The sequence below is a fragment of the Limulus polyphemus genome, unplaced genomic scaffold (assembly GCF_000517525.1).
Source record: "Limulus polyphemus unplaced genomic scaffold, Limulus_polyphemus-2.1.2 Scaffold3153, whole genome shotgun sequence".
NCBI lineage: Eukaryota > Metazoa > Arthropoda > Merostomata > Xiphosura > Limulidae > Limulus > Limulus polyphemus.
Genome location: NW_013668763.1, coordinates 96,526 through 105,388, shown reverse-complemented (window position 1 = coordinate 105,388; position 8,863 = coordinate 96,526). Strand labels below are relative to the sequence as shown.

General features: G+C 35.0%; 1 protein-coding gene across 1 annotated transcript in view; it reads left to right on the top strand.

Annotated features, from left to right (window-relative positions):
* LOC106468762 (homeobox protein cut-like) overlaps window positions 1–8,863 on the top strand; it is a 45,781-nt gene that overhangs the window by 1,547 nt on the left and 35,371 nt on the right. Inside the window, exon 2 of the mRNA XM_013929202.2 lies at window positions 7,106–7,152. The gene's annotated coding sequence lies outside the window, so the exon portion shown is untranslated. The remainder of the gene's footprint in view (window positions 1–7,105; window positions 7,153–8,863) is intronic.

Genomic DNA, 8,863 nt, shown 5'->3' with positions numbered 1-8,863 from the left:
CATCACTTAGTAGACGAACTTAAATGTGCCTTTTCTACATAAAACATCACTTAGTAGACGTACTCTGACATGCCTTCTCTACATAAAATAACACTTAGAATACGCACCTTAACATGCTTTTTGTACCTAAAATGTCACTTAGTAGATGATATTAAACATGTCTCCTCTACCTAGTCTATCACTAACCGTAGTATGAATGGAATGTGAGCTGGTTTTGATCAGGAAATATCTGTAATACTATGAGACCTGACGTAATTGTATGGGTATGTTTGACTAGATAGTATTACTAAATCTAAAAGTACACACATACATAAAAACGTAGGGGAAAAAACAGTCACGAGGCTAGGATGTATGTTTTATTTGCTTTTGTGGTTTGGTACAGAGATATTTGTGGAAGATAGAAGCCCTCGTACGAGTTTCTGATGCTGTTACAAGTGGTAGGTGGTTCATAGAGATAGTTTATTAATCAGAATGATAAGTTGTGATGGTGCAACTCGTAGAATAAAATGGTTTGTCTTGGTTCATAGGCCCAAAACTCGTTTTGTTTATCATTAATTATTAGGAAGGTGTTAAAGCATAGAAAAAAGTTATTTTCATGGTAATCAAGACAAACGGATGTTTTAAGTTTATTTTCATAAAGTTTTTAAACATTGTTTAGGGATTAATGTTCTTCCTTCAAAGAGGTACGTTATTTTGCTGACCAGATTTATTCATCCTTGAAACCGCAAAAGTCTCTCCTTTTCGAATTCTATTTTGGTATATTCTCAAGAGGTGCAAAGTTTTCTGCGTTGTTATTCTCGCCCGGCATGGCCAGGTGGTTAGGGCGATCGACTTGCAATCTGAGAGTCGCGGGTTCGAATCCCCGTCACACCAAACATGCTCGCCCTTTCAGCCGTGGGGGCGTTATCATGTGACGGTCAATCCCACTATTCGTTGGTAAAAGAGTAGCCCAAGAGTTGGCGGTGGGTGGTGAAGACTACCTGCCTTCCCTTTAGTCTTACACTGCTAAATTAGGGACGGCTAGCGCAGCTATCCCTTGTGTAGCTTTGCGCGAAATACAAAACAAACAAACAAACAATTGTTATTCTCCCTAACTCTAAGTAATATTAGCCTCATAAACACTTGTTAAATGTATTATGTTATTCTTTCTGTTATGACTGTTCTGGTGATTTGGACTGGTAAATGGAAAAAGTTTCTTTCATGTTCTTACTTTATGACCTAGTTTTAGTATATGATGTGTGCAACTTGAAAGGCACTTTATGCGATATATGGCCTGGACTGCTGGGTGAGAAAACCCTAGGTCCGGGAATAGAGGGAGGGCAACTAGTCAACAGTACCTGGAACCTAGACTGATACTTTCTGTCGAAGAGCAGCGTGACTGACTGGCAGCTGTGAGTACGGAGCGTGTTCAGAGTCATATCGGGGGCTCAAACCTCGGGCCTACAACATAATTTTTATTGCCAGATTACTTTGTGGGAGAAAATTTTAGTAGGACTTAAAGTATTGATAAATCTAATAATCTTTGACGTCATTCTTTCAGGTGGGAATCTCCTCATCATTGTTTTGCTGTTGTGAAATCAGGACGTCTGTACATTTCGAAGTCACCAGCTTATAAGTTAATCATGGATACTTTTGTTTACTATAGCACATTAATAACTTTCACTGCATCATTACATCCATTTAAACTCCACAAAAAGTTTGTTACAAATTATAAAGTAGAGCTTTGGAACATTCTATGCCTGGGTGAAATTTTGATGCATTTTGATAAATTTATAAAGTTAAGCATTTTTAATTTGGGCAAATATTGGTAAACTACAAGGTTTTTAAAACAATAATATCTTAACAACTGTCTTTTCTAATGGAACAAAATTAGCCTAGACACACATTAAGACTCATAAGTTTTACTCGGGAAAAATTTGGGCATGTTAGATTGCATATTTAAATCGCTTTTCTCGCAAACTAGCGTTGTTTTTATTTATTTTCTTTCTCCTATACGAGATTGGTGATTTGAGCATCTTCATTTAAGAGATACTGATTGAAAATGTAGGAGAGAATATTGAAAACCTTGTGTGACAGCTTTTTTTACCATATCCAAGCTATTTGGAGTAAAACGTATGATTCTCAATGTGCTTCTGGTGGAATCTAGTTTCCATAGGGTAAGCTGTTTTCAAGATATTTTTCGTGTGAGAAACTTTATAAAAAAAACAAAGCGAGTGGGATGTAAAATGATTTAGACTGAATAAAATCATACGTGTATGTATATTAGAAATAGGCTCACGTGTTTCGACTGATCGATGATAACCCTGATTTTACATTTCTGTCTCGAAGGTACCACAGGAACAGAAAAAAAAGAAGACACGGAACTTGGAGTGAAGGAAAATTATAAAAAAGAAAATCACTACATTAAGTTTAAACAGAGAAGGACTTGAAACTACCTAATATCTATTTTTTTTTCTGAACGTTCCTACATTTTCCGCTTTTGTCCTCTTCATGCAATACATACACACACACACACACATATATATATATATGAATATTTGGTTATTCTAACTAGCAGCCCATTGTAAAATCTGAGATCATGTGGTACCGCCATGCAAGAACAAGCTATACTCCCAATATGTTGGTGCATAGTTAACTTTCTTTGTAATGTTTTAGCTAAGTTTAATATTCTATAACATTTTCTGTTATTCGTCCTAGTAATGTTTTAACTTCAACATTTTACCCTAGCAAATTAACATTATACTTTACATACATAAGATATACTATTTTCTATCATATTTAGTATAATGAGCCCCCCAGTGGCACAGCGGTATGTCTGCGGATTTACAACGCTAGAAACCGGGTTTCGATACCTGTGGTGGGCAGAGCACAGCTAGCCCATTGTGTAGCTTTGTGCTTAACTTCAAACACAAATAGTATAATAAATAAACTCAGTATTCCGATTTTTTTTTAATCTCGAAGTTCAAGGGAGGTCCAGTTCAATCTACACTTTGATCAACGATTCTGGGATGTCCTTTCCACCCCTTTTCTGGTGCACCTCCCTCTCTCTTTAATACTGCCTCTGTTTCTTCTCACCAGATTTTCGTAGGTCTGCCTCTCTTTGTGGGTTCCGCATCACAAACTGCCGGGTGATGTTGGATGTCGCCTTTCTTAGATTAAGCCTTATCTAACACATCCAGTTACGTTGCATTTGCTGTCCAATAGGCTCTTGGTGAGTTCTATCCCATAGATCTTTATTCCTGACTTTTTCATTCCATCAGGTGTTTAGAATTCTACGCAAGCAGTTGTTCGCATATGTCTAGAATTTGTACAGAATTGTTCTTGTCATCCTCCGTGTTTCTCATATGTACAAGAGCACAGATTTCACATTGGAATGGAAAATCCTCGTTTTTGTAGCAGTTGTAATTTCTGTGGAATCCCAGATGTTTCTTCAAGTCAAGTAAACTGCTCTCGCTTTGTTGATTCTGTCCTTGATTTCTGTTTCTATGCCGCTCTTCTTGTCAATGACACTGCCTAGGTAGGTAAAGGCGTTCACTTCTTCCAAAGGTTCTCCTCCCAAAAAAATTGAGCTGTTGTACTTTATTAGCTTGGTTTTGCCTTTATTGATGTGCAGTCCTAATTTCCCTGAGTGTTTCCAAGGTGGTAGTTTTATCCTGCATTTGGCTGTGTTAAAGAAGTGCCAGATCGTCGGCAAGCTGCAAATCATCCAGCTGGGCTAGCATATTCCACTGTATCCCTTATATTTTCCCTTGTGTTGTTGTCCTCACGATCCAGTTTATTGCAAACAGGAAAAGGAAAGGTGATAGAAGACATTATTGAATAGTTGGAGTCAACCTAACCCACACATCTTTTTTACAATGTGTCTTAGTGATGTAAGCGACGTAAATGTGAGTATTTCCTCATATTTGTATTTAATCGGTAAGGAATGCACATGGCGAAAGAGGAAATATTGGAAAATGTGAGGATACGCTCATCTAACCTGAAGGAAGGAAACATCGAAGAAATTCTGATTCGTCTTAGATCATAAGTGGCAGAACCTGTTTTTCCTTCGAAGACAAATGTTTGTCATAATTAGTTCTTTCTTTCTCTCTAGTTTGAAATGTATGTACTTTGAATAATGGTTACGGTGTTTGCCAGTTTTATATTGTACGGCGTATCTTAGATCATAAGTGGCAGAACCTGTTTTTCATTCGAAGACAAATGTTTGGCATAATTAGTTCTTTCTTTCTTTCTAGTTTGAAATGTATGTACTTTGAATAATGGTTACGGTGTTTGCCAGTTTTATATTGTACGGCGTATCTTAGAGGTAAGAAGATCTTGATCGTTTAATTCAGTTCTTTTCACTGGTCTAGATTTTATTTCCTACTGCTTATCGAAATAACGATTTCCTGACAGGTATCCGTGTACACATTAACGCTGGTATTGTGTGTATATATGATAGTTTTAAATAGACTGGAGTCTTTTTGAACGAGTGACAGTGAATCACTTGTATATGATAGTTTTAAATAGACTGGAGTCTTTTTGAACGAGTGACAGTGAATCACTTGTATATGATAGTTTTAAATAGACTGGAGTCTTTTTGAACGAGTGACAGTGAATCACTTGTATATGATAGTTTTAAATAGACTGGAGTCTTTTTGAACGAGTGACAGTGAATCACTTGCAAAGAAACATTTCATTTAAAATATCACATGTCGCTTTCAACATTTACCGTGAAGGCACAGAAAGTTTTGCATTGAATAGAGCGGGCGAATGTTATGTTCCTTTATTTACCCTTGATTGATCACCAATGAACAGTCCTCTTCTCTGTAGATGTTACAGAAACATTATTTACGAAGTTAAATTCTATCATTCGTGTTTTTTTTTATCATTTTGAAACTAAGTAAAAGTAAGCAGCTTTTGTGAAACGCGGTTTTTGCTAGACATGAATACGTTTAGTGATTTCTTTCGGCATGTCATTTATTTGCGATAATGCGATGTTTCTTGATAAAATATTGCTTTTTGTGTAGCATAGATTGAATAGAAAGCTTTAGCGGGATTTTTCAAAAATCAATTTTTTATAGTGTCTGGTAAACAGTTAAGGGTTACTAATTCAGTTCCATGCGAATGCTTGTTTCCGTTTATGAAAGGATATATAAAAAAGAAGTCAAACCAGTCTCTCTTTAAATTTAAATTTCACACTCATCACATTGTCTTTGTTTTTTTATTTAGAGTGTATTAGCCCCTGTTAGCATTACAGTAGTTTGGACTAAACTGATTTACAAATCCAACGTAAGTGGATACGAAAACGTTTAAAAAAGTGCTTCTACGATATACCCGGAGGTCCTGATCCAATGACATAGCTACTAGAACAAAACGGAGACGCATGCGCAATTTTCACATTAGATCTGTCGTGATGTTCAGCTATGTAAACATACTTACGCATTGAACCTGCGTGTAAGTTAGTTATCCATAAGTGTTTTGATTTTTGTCTGATTATTTTCCATTTCATTTATAATTATTTGTTGATGGGTTAACCTGATAGGAAGAATATAATGAGTTCACTTTAATTATAAATACTAGTACATATATATTTATATATATACATGCACAAACACACACATAGGCTTTTAAACCAGTCCAATAAGATGAAGTGTTCTACTCAGAAACTACACAATATTTAACGTGCATGTAATAGATGAGTCGGAATGTGTAGAACTTTGTTGTGAAACCTGAAGTATCAACAATGCTACAGTGTGCTACAATCCTTTAACAGAACAAAGAAAATCGTGTATTTTACTGGCTATTCTCTGTTTTAATTGCTCGAACGGGTTTTATCACGCAATTTGAAGATTATTAAGTGTGATTGTTCAAGCAGAAGTTAAACATGCAGTACAGCGAAACATGTCTGGGGTGGATCATGTGTGCATTGAATGACATTTTAATAATAATGAAAAAAGTAATTAAGTCCTAGGTAAAACGTTGGGATCATTTGGACAAATTATGGCAAGTTATAAGAATATTTTTCCTAAAATTTCTTATTATTTCTGAAGCTGTGTCTTACTATAGCTTCAATCAAAATATACCTTATTAACATTATGTGGAAATATAAATTAAATATTTTAACTTTCATGTGTCTAACATCAACCCATACTTAGATAAACAGTCTATTTTTGATATTTATTTTTGTTACATAGGATTGGTCGTGGCGATTTTTATCCCAATAAAAAAAAACATAAATAACGTACCAATAAAAATAATTATGCTCTATTTCATGTTACTTTTTATAATAATTTTTCTGCCACAAATGCATTTGATAAAGGCGATGGACATTTTGAACATTTGTAAAGTTAAGGTTGGTTGTGTTACTTGTATACACTTTCGTTTTAGGGTATTCGGTACGTCCTACTCTGTATTTTGTTTGTTTGTAATTAAGCACAAAGCTACACAATGGGCTATCTGAGCTCTGCCCATCACGGGTATCGGAACCCGGACTCTAGCGTTGTAAGTCCGCAGACACGCCGCTGTGCCACTGGGGGCTACTCTGTACTTATGTAGTGTGGTTTAAGAGGAGACTCGTATGGTTATTTCCCTGAACTCAAACCGATTACATTTAAATTTTTAGCATTTTCAAATGTAAAATATATGGAGTTTTCTTGAAGAGTTTTATTTGTATTATCATTATTCTTCAGTGAAAATATGTTACGAAATTTAATATAAAAATTTTAAGAACTGAAAGTTTGTTGAAATTAATAATTATATTTTCTGAATATAATCAGACAATCAGAGGGTTTTCTTTATCTTAATCTTTGCATGAAAAATTAGTAAACATATTTCCTCATATTTGTCAGCCCCCTTCCCCCCCCCCCCGATGGCTCTGGGGTAAATTTAAGGATTTATAATTCTCAAAATCGGGTTTCGATACCTGCGATGGACAGAGCACAGATAAGCCATTGTGGAAATTTTTGCTTAACAGCAAACAAAACATAAAATCATTTTTAATCCCTTTAAGACTTTATTACTAGATATAACCTTTGTCTTGCCAGATATATCACCTTTCCTATGTCGATACTGAAGTTAAATCTTGAATAAGTTCCTTACAATTTATTTTTCTTTCTAATTCCAGAACTGACTATCAGTCCACAACATGAAACAGAGAACGCCGGCGTGCAGGTAGAGTATTCTGTTTTGGAGCTTCTGTTTAATTCTTATTATTTCCCTTGACTTCGTACTTGTTACAGAAGTTAAGTATTAAAATTTCTGACTTCTCGTGTGTGTGTTTCGCGTTAATCTATATAAATGATACACTTGAGTTTGTCTGTCCGGAACTTTTCTCGCAAATTTCTCGATCAAATGCTACAAATCTCATATCGTTAGAAAGGCCATTGACTTTTCCGTTCAGAATCATCCTACCTGTTGTTTGCTTATTCAAACTTTTTAATGCAACGAATATGCTACATAATGGCACACTTTCATTGCCATCCGTTGTTTGTTTTTACTTGCAAAATGGTTCACACAAACAATACTTAACCCGCGTGTAATTTAAACACGCATTCAGATGTTTCTGCATATTCAGCTAAGTTTGCCTTCATTACAGCTTTACATTTACTTTACTTTCCAATAATTTAGCTTCAGTTCGTTTCAGAGACTGTCATAAACATCTTTTTGCTGCTTTTTATTTAGTACTGGTTTTATTCTTCGTTTTTATGAGTTTATTTGTTTCAGCTTGTAAAACCAGGTCATACACACACTGAACGCTCATAACTGTGTCATACTCTGTATGCTATTATATAACTTTCCTTTACTGTTTACTTTACGTGTAGTTTTATCAAATAAAGTTACGTCTACGTGAGTTTGTTTGTCTGACTGCGTAAAATTGTTTTTAAATAGGCCAGGATTTATCGATCTAGTGCATAATGTCTGCAAGAAAGCGTAGCTTAAATGCCGCGCGTGATAATGATAGAATAAGGAAAATTCAAATGAAGGTCATGAAAACTAACGTAACTGTTTATCGGGTCGCGGCCAGTTATACCTGATACGATTAACTATATAGTTTAGTTAACCCAATTTTTTTAGAGTTTTTTTTTCTGTCAAATATGTTTTATTTCTGTTTCATTATTTTTTCAGTGTTGTCATTTTTTGTAATTGTATGTAAGCATATACAACCTCTTGTGTGTGTTTTGTTTAAACGTTGTTGCATTTACTTGTGATGTAATACAAGATGTCAAAAAATTATAATCTCACATATGCACTTTTAATCTTTCTGGTGATACAATAAATATGATATTATGAATCAACTCCAGAATTAATAATATCATAAACCTTCATGAGTCAACACAAGTTGAGGACATCTTCATGACGTCTTGAGCCAACGCAAGTCTTTGACGTAAACATGATACCATGAGCCGTTAACATATATTGTTGATAACATTATCATGATGTCACAAGTCAACACAAATAACTAACAATGCATCATGACTTAACACAAGTCTTTGATATCATCATTATATAATACCTCAACACATATTGTTTATATCATCATCATTTTGTTGAGTCAAAATAAATAATTAACATCATAATACGTAAAGACTCAACACAGATCGTTGACATAATCATGACATCATGAGTCATCACATCTCGTTTACATTGTCATCATAACGTCAAGACTTTTTTATATTATACTTTGAAAATTAAAAGTTTCTAAATCTTATTGATTCTTACAGTGAAATCAAAATCTTCAATGAAATTTTAAACCGGATATAGGCAAAATATGCGCTCGACTCACAATCTGAGGGTCGCGGGTTCGAATCCGCATCCCACCAAACATGCTCGCCCTTTCAGCCGTGGGGGCGTTATAATGTGACGGTCAATCCCACTATTCGTT